The sequence below is a fragment of the Felis catus genome, chromosome E1 (assembly GCF_018350175.1).
Source record: "Felis catus isolate Fca126 chromosome E1, F.catus_Fca126_mat1.0, whole genome shotgun sequence".
Taxonomy (NCBI): Eukaryota; Metazoa; Chordata; class Mammalia; order Carnivora; family Felidae; genus Felis; species Felis catus.
This window is the reverse complement of record NC_058381.1, coordinates 13,152,966-13,165,812: the sequence shown is the minus strand read 5'-3', so window position 1 is coordinate 13,165,812 and position 12,847 is coordinate 13,152,966. Positions and strand designations below refer to the sequence as shown.

Genomic DNA, 12,847 nt, shown 5'->3' with positions numbered 1-12,847 from the left:
CTCTTTGCCTACTGAATCCCATCTTTTCCTACCATATTCCCCCCCTTTGAACACATGACTCCTAACTGCCATTAAGAATTGGGATGATGACTCAGCTTAACTGCTTCCTGCTGAAAGAGGGCCACAACAGGAGTACAGCAGTCAGGGCAGGTTCAGAGGTCAATCCAGAGGTCTGAAATAATGAGAGGGTGTTTGGAAGGTCTAGGCTAGCAAAATTTTCTTGGATGTCCTATTTTTACAGCATATGAGATGGCTTCTACAAATGACATGCAAAAAGAATATTAGACTAGCAAGCATTAATATTCCCAATCTAATGCCTCCTAGGGAGGAAGTCACACCATGGAAAGGAAAGATGCATTGTAGCCACCCAAAAAGTCCCTGACATGTCTGGTCTTTTTTTTTTTTTAATTATAGTTTTTCCTCCCTTTTCTTGGTATTTATTTGGATCTTGTGATATTGTTGCTTAGAATAATTACACATTTGAAGTAGCTTTTGGTTCTCAATGCTCAAATCTTCCTTTGGCCATCAATTTTTCCATAGGAACAATTCCATGAGGCATATTTAATTTTACAAGAAAAGATTGATCTTAGATATCCAGGTTACTATAGGTTTAGAGAATTGTTTAACAGTCCTGGAGCTAATAGCACTATAATCTGTAATTCAGTCAAAATGTCTCTTTCTAGAAAGGGAGTGGGGCCTCTCTGGCATTATCAAAAAAGAGAGAGAGAGAGAATGTGAAAAAAGTCTCCCCATATGCACCCCAGTGGCTGAGAGAAAAATTTAGTAGTAACTTTTCTGGAGACACCACTAATTGTTATGCTGTGTTTGGATGGTTGCACAGGAGTGTAAAGGAGGACAGAAAAGGTAGCTCTGATGTCAAGGAGGAAATTAACTGGTTTTCCTTCTATTTCTAGAGTTACCCAGGGCTCTGTATCTCTAATAGACAGTTGGTTCAGGGGAGCCACTATGAAGAGCCCCAGGACCCATTAGTTCTTTTCAGGGGCATGGTTATCTGAGCCCTTGCACACTGAATCCCCAAGGGCATTCAGATTTTTCAGTGACTATCTCCATACAAGGGGCATGCATGGCTTATGGGGTTTCAAATTCGGTTGTCCCCTCCAACGACATTCTCATTTCATAAATGGTGCCAGGACCTCAGAAGTCTGGTCTGACATAGTAAATAAGGCCATGACTAAGGCCTTAGTTGTTTGTTTGTTTTTTTTTAAGACTCCTTTCCTGTTCCTTATTCTCCTCTTTATTTTGGTTGTGATATACCCAATTGGAAGCTCATAAAAACTCCTCCACGACCCCTTCTGGGACAATAGCCAATTTTTGCAGTTTTCTTCAAATATCTGGGGCCAACTGAGTGACAAATTTGTCCTTTAGTATTGTCTCAGCTTCAGAGAGTATCAGGGGAGATAGCCATATATTTAACCTTAACCTTTCCAGGAAGGCCACCAGGCTGTCCTCCTGTGTCTGTAAAATAGTGGCTAATTTAGCATAATTTAAGGGTTTAACTGTAGACCTCCTTAGTTTTTCCAAAACACAAGTTTTGAAGTGGCAATGATACCATTCCCCAATGGGATTATCATACTTCCAATTAGGATCTTGGGATGGAACTGCCTGAATCCCAGTAGGGAACTGGGAGTTTGCAAAGGATCCCCAGTCCCATGATAATTAATGAGTTGCTCATCCCCATATTTCTCAGCCACTGACAGAATACCACACTTCTCTGTCTCATTAAGACCCTGATTGAAGGGTGCCTGGGTGGTTCAGTTGGTTGAATGTCCAACTTTGACTCCGGTCATGATCTCACGGCTCAAGAGTTTGAGCCCCACATTGGGCTCTGTGCTGACACCTTGGAGCCTGGGGCCTGTTTCAGATTCTGTGTCTCCCCACCCCCCCGCCGCCCCTCCCCCACTCACACTCTGTCTGTCTCTCAAAAATAAACATTAAAAATTTTTAAAAAGAGTTTGATTCAACAAAAGCATCATATATTTCCAGGTCAACTCAAAAACATACCTAATATTCTGGAAAGCCTCTATATACTTATCCGGATCATCAGAAAATTTATCTAGATTTTCTTTTACCTGTCTTAAATCTTGTAATGAGAAAGGTACTTGTAATCTTGGTGGTGCCTCCCTGTGTTTCTCCTTCTGACACTTTAGCTTCTTGTAGGGGAAACATGTCCGTTACATTACAGGGAGTACCTGGACAAGGTGGACAGCAGGGAGCAGAAGTGCATGGGGTATTTTTTTTAATGATTTTTAAAAATTTACATCCAAATTAGTTAACATATAGTGTAATAATGATTTCAGGAATAGAATTTAGTGATTCATCACTTACATGTAACACCCAGTGCTCATCCCAAGTGTCTTCCTTAATGCCCCTTAATACCCATTTATCCCATCTCCCACCCAAAACCCCTCCAACAACCCTCAGTTTGTTCTCTGTATTTAAGAGTCTCTTATGGTTTCTCTCCCTCTCTGCTTTATACTATTTTTTGCTTCCTTTATGTTCATCTGTTTTGTAACTTAAATTCCACATGTAAGTGAAGTCATATATTGTCTTTCTCTGACTTATTTCACTTGGCATAATACACTCTAGTTCCATCCATGTTGTTGAAAATGGCAAAATTTCATTCTTTTTGATCGTTCAGTAATATTCCATTGTGTGTGTGTGTGTGTGTGTGTGTGTGTGTGTGTGTGTATGTATGTATGTATGTATATATACACACCATATCTTCTTTATCCATTCTTCAGTCGATGGACATTGGACTCTTTCCATAATATGGCTGTTGTTGATAGCGCTGCTATAAACATTGGGGTGCATGTGCCCCTTTGAGACAGCATACCTGTATCCCTTGGACAAATACTTAGTAGTGCAATTGCTGGGTTGTAGGGCAGTTCTATTTTTAATATTTTGAGGAACCTCCATACTGTTTTCCAGAGCGGTTCCACCAGCTTGCCTTCTACCAGCAGTGCAAAAGGGTTCCTCTTTGTCCACATCCTTGCCAACATCTGTGGTTGCCTGAGTTGTTAATGTTAGCCATTATGACAGGTGTGAGATGGTATCTCAATGTGGTTTCGATTTGTTTTTCCCTGATGATGAGTGATGTTGAGCATTTTTTTCATGTGGCTGTTTGCCATCTGGATGTCTTTGGAAAAGTGTCTATTCATGTCTTTTGCCCATTTCTTCAGTGGATTATTTGGTTTTGGGATGTTGAGTTTGATAAGTTCTTTATAGATTTTGGATAGTAACCCTTTATCTGATATTTCATTTGCAAATATCTTCTCCCATTCCAATGGTTGCATTTTAGTTTCGTTGATTATTTCCCCCACTGTGTAGAAGCTTTTTATCTTGATGAGGTCCCAACAGTTAATTTTTGCTTTTGCTTCCCTTGCCTCTGAGTACATGTCTAGTAAGAAGTTGCTGTGGCTGAGGTCATAGAGGTTGTTGCCTATTTTCTCCTGTAAGATTTTGATGGTTTTCTGTCTCACATTTAGGTCTTTCATCTAGTTTGAGTTTATTTTTGTGTATGGTGTAAGAAAGTGGTCCAGGTTCATTCTTCTGCATGTCGCTGTCCAGTTTACCCAACACCATTTGCAGAATAGATTGTCTTTCTTCCATTGGCTATTTTTTCCTGGTTTGTCAAATATTAGTTGGCCATATGTTTGTGGGTCCATTTGTGGGTTCTCTATTCAGTTCTATTTGGTACCATCTATATGTCGGTGTTTGTGTCAGTACCATACTGTCATAATGATTACAGTTTTGTGATACAGCTTGAAATGAGGAATTGGACTTAAAAAACAGCTTTGATTTTCTTTTTCAGGATTTCTTTGGCTATTCAGGGTCTTTTCTGGTTCCATACAAATTTTAAGATTGTTTGTTCTAGGGCTGTGAAGAATGCTGGTGTTATTCTGATAGAGATTGCAAAGAATATTAGACTGCTTTGGGTAGTATTGGCATTTTAACAATATTTGTTCTTCTAATCCATGAGCATGGAGTGTTTTTCCATTTCTTTGTGTCTTCTTCAATTTCTTTCATAAGCTTTCCATGGTCTTCAGTGTATAGATTTTTCACATCTTTGGTTAGGTATTTATTCCTAGGTATTTTATGGTGGTTGGTGCAATTGTAAATGGGTTGATTCCTTGATTTCTCTTTCTGCTGCCTCATTATTGGTGTATAGAAATGCAACCGATTTCTGTACATTGATTTTATATCCTGCAACTTTGCTGAATTCATGGATCAGTTCTAGTAGTTTTCCGGTGGAGTCTTTGGGTTTTTTACATGGAGTATCATATGTCACCTGCGAAGAGTGAAAGTTTGATGACCTCCTTCCTGATATGGATGCTTTTATTTCTTTGTGTTGTCTGATTGCTGAGGCTATGATTTCCAACACCATGTTGAATAACAGTGGTGAGAGTGGACATCCTTGTCATGTTCTTGACCTTAGTGGGAAAGCTCTCAGTTTTTCCCCATTGAGGATGATACTAGCAGTGGGTCTTTTGTATATGGTTTTTATGATCTATCCTACTTTCTTGAGGGTTTTTATCAAGAAAGGATTATGTATTTTGTAAAATGCTGTGTCTGCATCTATTTAAAGGATTATGTGGTTCTTATCCTTTCTTTTATTAATGTGATGTATCATATCGATTGATTTGTGGATATTGAGTCAGCGCTGCATCCCAAGAATAAATCCTACTTGATCGTGGTGAATAATTCTTTTAATGTATTGTTGGATCCAGTTGGCTAGTATCTTGTTGAGAATTTTTGCATCTAGATTTATCAGGGGTATTGGTCTGTAGTTCTCCTTTTTAGTGGGATCTTTGGTTTTGGAATCAAGGTAATGCTGCCTTCATCAAATGAGTTTGGAAGTTTCCTTTCCGTTCTATTCCATAAAAACAAGGAGGGAACAAGACATAAGAAAATATAGAGAATAAACAGAGGGCTGCTGGAAGGGTTGTGAGAGGGGGGATAGGCTAAATGGGTAAGGGGCTTAAGGAATCTATTCCTGAAATCATTGTTGTACCATGTGCTAATTAACATGGATGTAAATTATAAAAAAATTAATTATACAAAATTAAAATATATATATATATATATACATATATATATATATATATATACAAAAAATGATCATACCCTTTTTAAAAAGTAGGAATAGAAGGAATATATCTCAACATCAGAAAAGCCACATATGAAAGACCTACAACTAATATCATCCCCAGTGAGGAAAAACTGAGAACTTTCATCATAAGGTCAGGAACACAACAGGAATGTCCACTCTTACCACTGTTGTTCAACGCAGTACTGTAAGTCCTAGCCAGAGTGATTCAAAAACAAAAAGAAAAAAAGTCATACAAATTGGTAAGGAAGAAGTCAAACTTTCACTATTTGCAGACGACGTAAAATGGACGTAGAAAATCCAAAATACTTCACCAAAAACTGCTAGAACTGATACATGAATTCAGCAAATTCACAAGATATAAAATGAACATACAGAAATCAGTTGCATTTCTATACACCAATAATAAAGCAGCAGAAAAGAAATCAAGGGATTCATCCTATTTACAATTGCACCAAAAAATCATAAGATTCCTAGGAATAAACCTAACCTAAGAGGTAAAACATCTGTACTTTGAAAAATATAGAACACTTGTGAAGAAATTGAAGAAATACACACACAAAATGGAAAAACATTCCATGTTCATGAATTGGAAGAACAAATATTTTTAAAATATCTGTACTACTGAAAGCAATCTACACATCTAATGCAATCATTATCAACAAAACACTAGCATTTTTCACAGAGCTAGAACAAACAATTCTAAAATATGTATAGAGCCAGAAAAAAAACCGTAAATTGCCAAAGTAATATTGAAAAAAAGAATACAGGGGCACCTGGGTGGCTCAGTCAGTTAAGTGTCTGACCAGCTCAGGTCGTGATCTCATGGTTTGTGGTTCAAGTCCTGCTTCAGACTCTGTGCTTACAGCTCAGAGCCAGGAGCCTGCTTTGAATTCTGTGTCTGTCTGTCTCTGTCCCTCCTCCACTCACACTCTCTGTTTCTCTCTCTCAAAATAAATAAATATTTTTTTAAAAAAAAGAAAAAGGAAAAAAGAACACAAACCTGGAGACATCACAATTCCAGACATCAAGCTTATTACAAAGATGTAATCATCAAGACAGTATGGTACTGGCACAAAAACAGATACATAGGTCAATGGAACCAAATAGAGAAACAAGAAATGGACCCACAATGTATGGTCAACTAATACTCGACAAAGCAGGAAAGAGTATCCAATGGAAAAAAGATTGTCGATTTGACAAGTGATGCTGGGAAAACTGGACAGTGACATGGAGAAGAATGAAACTGGGCCCTTTTCTTACACCATACACACAATAAATTCAAGATAGATGAAAGACCTAAATGTGAGACAGGAAACCATCAAAATCCTAGAGGAGAAAAAAGGCAGCAACTTCTTTGACCTCAGCCACAGCAAGTTTTTACCAGAAATGTCTGCAGAAGCAAGGAAAACAGAAGCAAAAATGAACTATTGGAATCTCCTCAAGATAAAAATCTTCCTCGTAGTGAAGGAAACAATCAACAAAACAAAAAGGCAACCAACAGAATGGGAGAAGACATTTGGCAAACGACATGTCAGATAAAACGGTGAGTATCCAAAATCTATAAAGAACATAACAAACTCAACAACAACAAAAAAGCAAACAATGCAGTGAAGAAATGGGCAGAGGACATAAACAGACATTTTCCCAAAGAAGACATCCAAATGCAGGTGCCTGAATGGCTGTCAGTTAAGTGTCCAACTTTGGTTCAAGTCATGATCTCATGGTTTCTGGGTTTGAGCCCCACCTCAGGCTCTGTACTGACAGCTCAGAGCTTGAGACTGCTTCAGATTCTGTGTCTCCTTCTCTGTCTCTGTTTCTCTCAAAAATAAGATAAACATTAAAAAAATTAAGACATCCAGATGGCTAATACACACATGAAAAGATGCTCAACATCACTCATCACCAGGGAAATACAAGTCAAAACCATGATGAGTTCTCACCTCACACCTGTCAGAATGGCTAAAATTAATGGCTCAGGAAACAACAGATGTTGGCAAGGATGTAGGAAAAGGGGAGCCTTTTGCACTGTGGGGAATATAAACTGGTAAAGCCACTGTGTATAGGCTCCTATACACAGTATATAAAAACCTATATAAAATCAGTATATAGGTGCCTCAAAAAAATAAAAATAGAACAACCATATGACCCAGCAATTGCACTACTATTTACTAAAGGATATAAAAATGCTGATTCAAAGGGGTACATGCACCCCAATGTTTATAGCAGCACTATTAATAATAGCCAAATTATGGAAAGAGCCCAAATGTCCATCAACTGATGAAGAGATAAAGATTGGTGTATATATACAATGGAATATTACTCACAATCAAAATGAATGAAATTTTGCCATTTGCAACAAAGTGGATGGATGGAACTAGAGTATATTATGCTAAGCAAAATAAGTCAGAGAAAGAAAATATCATATGATTTCAGTTTTATGTAGAATTTAGAAACAAAACAGATGAACAAATGGGAAGGGAAGGAAAGAGAAATAAGATAGAAACAGAGAGGGACTAGAGCACCTCAGTGGCTCAGTCGATTGGGCATCTGACTTCAGCTCAAGTCATGAACTCGCAGTTAGTGGTTTTGAGCCCTGCATAGGGCTCTGTGCTGACAGCTCGGAGCATGGAGCCTACCTCAGATTCTGTGTCTCCTTCACTCTTTGCCCCTCCCTCACTCACAATGTGTGTGTGTGTGTGTGTGTGTGTCTCAAAAATAAACATTAAAAAATTAAAAAAAAATAAAAACAGAGAGGGAGGCAAACCCTAAGAGACCCTTAAATATAGAGAACAAAGTCAGGGTTGCTGGAGGGGACATGGGATAGGTGTTGGGCATTAAGAAGGACACTTGTTGGGAGGACCACTGGGTGTTGAATGTAAGTGATTAATCCCTAAATTCTGCTCCTGAAACCAATACTACACTATATGTTAACTAACTTGAATTTAAATTTTACAAAAAGAGTTTGATAATCACTCCATACACTTCTAAGGAATGGCCCTATGCTCAATTGCCTAAATGTACACTATTCTAAAGTGTCAGTCTATTAGCATTTAAATGCATACAGAAATAGATGTTCTTAAAATTTTCTTTACGGGAGCACCTGGGTGCCTCAGTCAATGAACCTTCCAACGTCAGCTCTGGTCATGATCTACGGCTCGGTTCATGAGTTCGAGCCATACATTGGGCTTTCTGCTGTCAGCACAGAGTTCGCTTTGGATCCTCTGTTCCCCTTCTCTTGCTTATTCTGTCTCTCTCTCTCTCTCTTTCAAAAATAAGGAAATAGACCTAAAAACAAATCTTAAAAAAAAAAAAGCATGAAACATGTTTACTAACAGACAGAAGTGTCTTTAGTTTTTCTGAATAAGGCAAAAGACAAAAAACAAAACAAAATACACTGTGTTTAGTAATTCACCCTTTAGTATTTTATCTTATGTGAAAAAGACTTAGATGTCCGATGAATTTAACCCAATTTATCACTTAACTCAGCAAAGCTTTGAAGTCCCAGGTTATCAAAGATCTGGGAAGCCATTTTAAAAGTTTATAAACCTTTTTATGTATTTAACCTATATCCTCTCAACAATCACCCATGGACACTGTATGAGACAGACAAAATGAAACATCATTTGAAGTAATTTTCCCTGACAAACTGAAACAGGTACTAGTTAACTAATAAAATTAAGTCACATAAAAGCTGATTAGGCTCCTCCCTCAGGGATGGATCCTGAAGTGAGTGTCAGGGTAGAACAAGGGTGTATTTGTTAAGGGTTTTTTTTTTATACCTCTTGTAAAACGAGGGACAAAACGTGTTGTTTTGTTTATAACGGCCACAATTTTTGATAACCACATTTACAGACAGGCTCAGCATTGAGACAGAAGCAAGGCCATTCCACTGCCCACCCCAAAGGCTTGTAATGCAGAGAGTACCAAATTCAAGTGATGATTTTACTACAACAACAACAACAACAAAGAATAAAGCCTGATTATCTGTATTGTGTTTGATGTCGAAAGCTCCAAAAACATGTCTGTTTTAAATAAGCAATCAACCGTGAATGGGATTTAGTACTGAATATGTCACATCTGTGTCCACTAAAAAGTCGAACGGTTCACTTCCCCTCCATCAGGCTCCTGTGGGAAAGTCTGAAGTGGCAGTTGAAGCCCAGGGGACCTCTTGGCCCCCTTCTGCTGATTTGGTAGGTGCTCCAATTTGAACCTCATCAGGAAGTGGCCCAAAGTCGCTCTCACTGGAGGCCCCACCACTGGAGATGGCTGAGGAGATCACTGGAGCCACACCAAGTGATGCAGAAACAGGAGGAGTGGGGGAGGGAGGGGAAGGGAAAGGTGGCAAGGGAGCCACTGGCAAGGCCCCGGGCAGATTTCAAGTTTTGGAATAACATTTTTCCATTTCTTTTATCTTTTTATTTCATCATTTTTTTTTTGCACATCAGCGTCAGCCACCTTCTTCCTCTTCTTCCTCTTCTTCTTCCTCTTCTTCTTCCTCTTCCCCTTCTCCCATCTCCCATCTCCCATCTCCGTCTGTCTTTCCCTCCTGCTAAAGTGGCTTTGTTTCTGTTTGCTTTTCAGCCCTGTGGAAGAGGTGAAGGAGCAGGCCATGGAGTGGGCACCAATTCTGGCGCTTGTGGTGGGGGAGGGGGAGGGGTGGGTTTAGAATCACTAGCATCTGCCTGCCTTCCTCCTCTTCCTCATTCTTCTGACTATTGGGAAAGGGTGTGTGGGTGTGGGTGTGGGTGTGGGTGTAGCGGGGAGGACAGGTGTGTTCAATTTTTATCTCTCCTCTCTCTGGGCCATCAATTGTGTCCCTTCCCATGAGGCAACTTTCTTATTGGAGTAACATAAAACTCTGAATGTAGAGAATTTCACACACACACACACACACACACACACACACACACACACACACACACCATTCACGTGAATGTGAAAAACATTTGAGTTTGTTCTGATCTTCCTGAGTGTTAGAATGCCCAATGTTTACAAGAGCTTGCCCTGAAACACATTAACGGAGCTCGTTTACAAATTGGTGTTAGCAATAGCATCCAGAGGTAGAGAAAACATCTCACATGGATAAACCTGTGGCCATAGATCCACAAACAAGATGCAAACCAATGTCAGCCTTTGTTTCACTCCTATTTGTGGAGAGGACGTGAAAGACCCAATGGTCAAATCTCACCCTTTTATAAAAACAAATCCAATCGCACGAGAGCATTACCGCGGATGGATCCCATTGCGCAGGTGTTTTCCATTTCCAATGAGAACACAGCCAATTTGGTGCAAAGAAGCCAAAAGCTGCAGCAACCAACAAACCAAATGTGGCCCGGGATATCTCCATGAGCATTGGTTCCTCCCCAAAAGGTGGTGCTTCACTGATGGAACCAAAGGGCTTCCTAGTTTCTGGCCGCGTCGTCTCACGGCCAGCTTTCTCTAAGGGAGCACACAAGAAAACTCATTCAGACACCTCCAAAGAACCCCATCTGGGCCATCAGGGACTCAGGTGACCCTTCCATGTTCCCACGTAAGTAAGCACTTGCAAGTATAGGCTCCATATGTCCTATAAGTGTAGCCTGCTGAAGTTTCCTTTTGGGGACGGGTGGTTGCTTTCTCCACACTTAGAGCAAGGTTATTAAATGGTGGCAGTCACGGTGGTATTTTTTCCTCTTCCGTAAAGAGTTACAAGGTGGCCATTTCGTGGGAGCGAAGCGGTAGCTGGGCTGCTCCTGGATCCCTTGCTGCTTCGGGTTCCCTGTCAGGCTTCCTAGCAGCGGCCTAGTGGAGAAATAAGAGCAGGTGTCTGAATGTACTCGGGTGACCAAAGATGAGAATGACGAGCCCATTGAAATACCATCGGAAGACGATGGGACAGTACTGCTGTCCACAGTGACAGCCCAGTTTGTTGGGAGCATGTGGACTGCACTACCGGAATCCAGCGTCTCAGTGTATGAGAGGTGTCCAGCTGGTCAAAGACATTCTGCACATCCCTGATGCTGGCTGGGGGAATCTGGTACCTGTCGTCAACTTATCCCAAAGATAGCCAACGAAAAAGGGACGAGACAGATGCCTGCTTCTTCAGCAGAGAAAGTGAAGAGAGCCACCCAGAAAACGTCTGATTTAATAGTGTTAGGTCTCCCATGGAAAACAACCAAACAGGATCTGAAAGAATATTTTGGTGGCTTTGGAGAGGTTTTATGGTTCAGGTCAGGAGAGAGATTCACACTAGTCCTTCAAAGGGGTTTGGCTGTGTTTGTTTTACGGAATAGGAAACCCAGGTGAAAGTCATGTCACCTGTAGAGACATACGATCAAGGAACGATGGTGTGACTTCAAACTTCCTGAATCTCATCAAAGCTCAGATGAGCTTTTGAGAAGCAGGAAGGCGTTTGTCGGGTGCCTTACAGAGGGACGTGACTGCCTATAAGCTGCAGCAGTTCTTTTGCCAGGACTGAGAAGTGGTAGACGGCTTCATTCCTAAATTGTTCCAGGACTTTGCCTTTGTTACATTTGCAGAGGATCAAGTTACCCCGTCTCTCTATCTTTTTTTTTTTAATTTTTATATATTTTTAAATTTACCTCCAGATTAGTTAGCATATAGTGCAACAATGATTTCAGGAGTAGATTCCTTAATGCCCCTTAATGTTTCAGCCCACTGTGCCTCCCACACCCCCTCCAGTAACCCTCTGTTTGTTCTCCATATTTAAGAGTCTCTTATATTTTGTCCTCCTCCCTGTTTCTATATTATTTTTGCTTCCATTCCCTTGTGTTAATCTGTTTTGTATCTTCAAGTCCTCATATGAGTGAAGTCATATGATATTTGTCTTTCTCTGACTAATTTCACCTAGCATAATACCCTCTAGTTACATCCACATATTTGCAAATGGCAAGATTTCATTCTCTCTGATGGCCAAGTAATACTCCATTGTAGATATATACCACATCTTTTTTTTCTTTTCTAGGACTGAGTAGGCAATGGAAGCTCAACTTGAACTCCTTATTTTAGTTTGAAAAATATAGGTTATTCAGATAGCATATAGAACACAGGAAGGTGGGGGAGTCGTGGAGGGAGTGACTGTAAACCATGAATTTGACTCTTCCCTTCCCCACCCCTCCTAGAGCTGAGCTCCAGAAAGGCAGAGACCATTCTCCACCTCCCACCCCCATCCCTTCTGTGTCTTAAAGCCTCATATTCTGAGGCTCCCCTTTCTGGTCCTACTTTTTAAAACCTTCCTGTAGGTGGAACTTATGAGAAACTAAGCTCAGTAGGATGTTAATGACTGAAAAAGGTTAATATACTGGTTTCCTAGGGGTATTTGAAATGTGGTAAATGCAGGAAGCCACAGCTTAAAAGAATAAATCTGTGAATTTTTAGGCCTCATTAGCCAGATGAAGATATAATTTTATGAGTGTGGGAGAGGCCTTCTTGTTGATCCTGAAATTACATCATGAAAACAGCTGCTAATACTCCCTGTTGTTGTTGGAACCTGCACTTTAGGGACTAGTCAAGATAAGACTGAGCTGTGGAATTCTACAACCTTTGAAAAATCTTTCATGTGAGGACAATATGGGACAAGCCTCCTACCGAAATAGCTCAGAAATCTGTGTCATGCCATGGTGACATGGCATGCCATGGTGAACACCCAAGAGCCTCCCCCTAAACCACAGCAGCCTCCTGAGGACAGAGGGAGGAGAAAGAGAAATAGGGGTTATG

At 40.2% G+C, this 12,847-nt stretch overlaps 1 pseudogene; it reads left to right on the top strand.

Annotated features, from left to right (window-relative positions):
• Positions 1-10,363: 10,363 nt before the first annotated feature.
• LOC123382056 lies at positions 10,364-12,258 on the top strand (annotated as a pseudogene).
• The last annotated feature ends 589 nt before the right edge of the window (positions 12,259-12,847 follow it).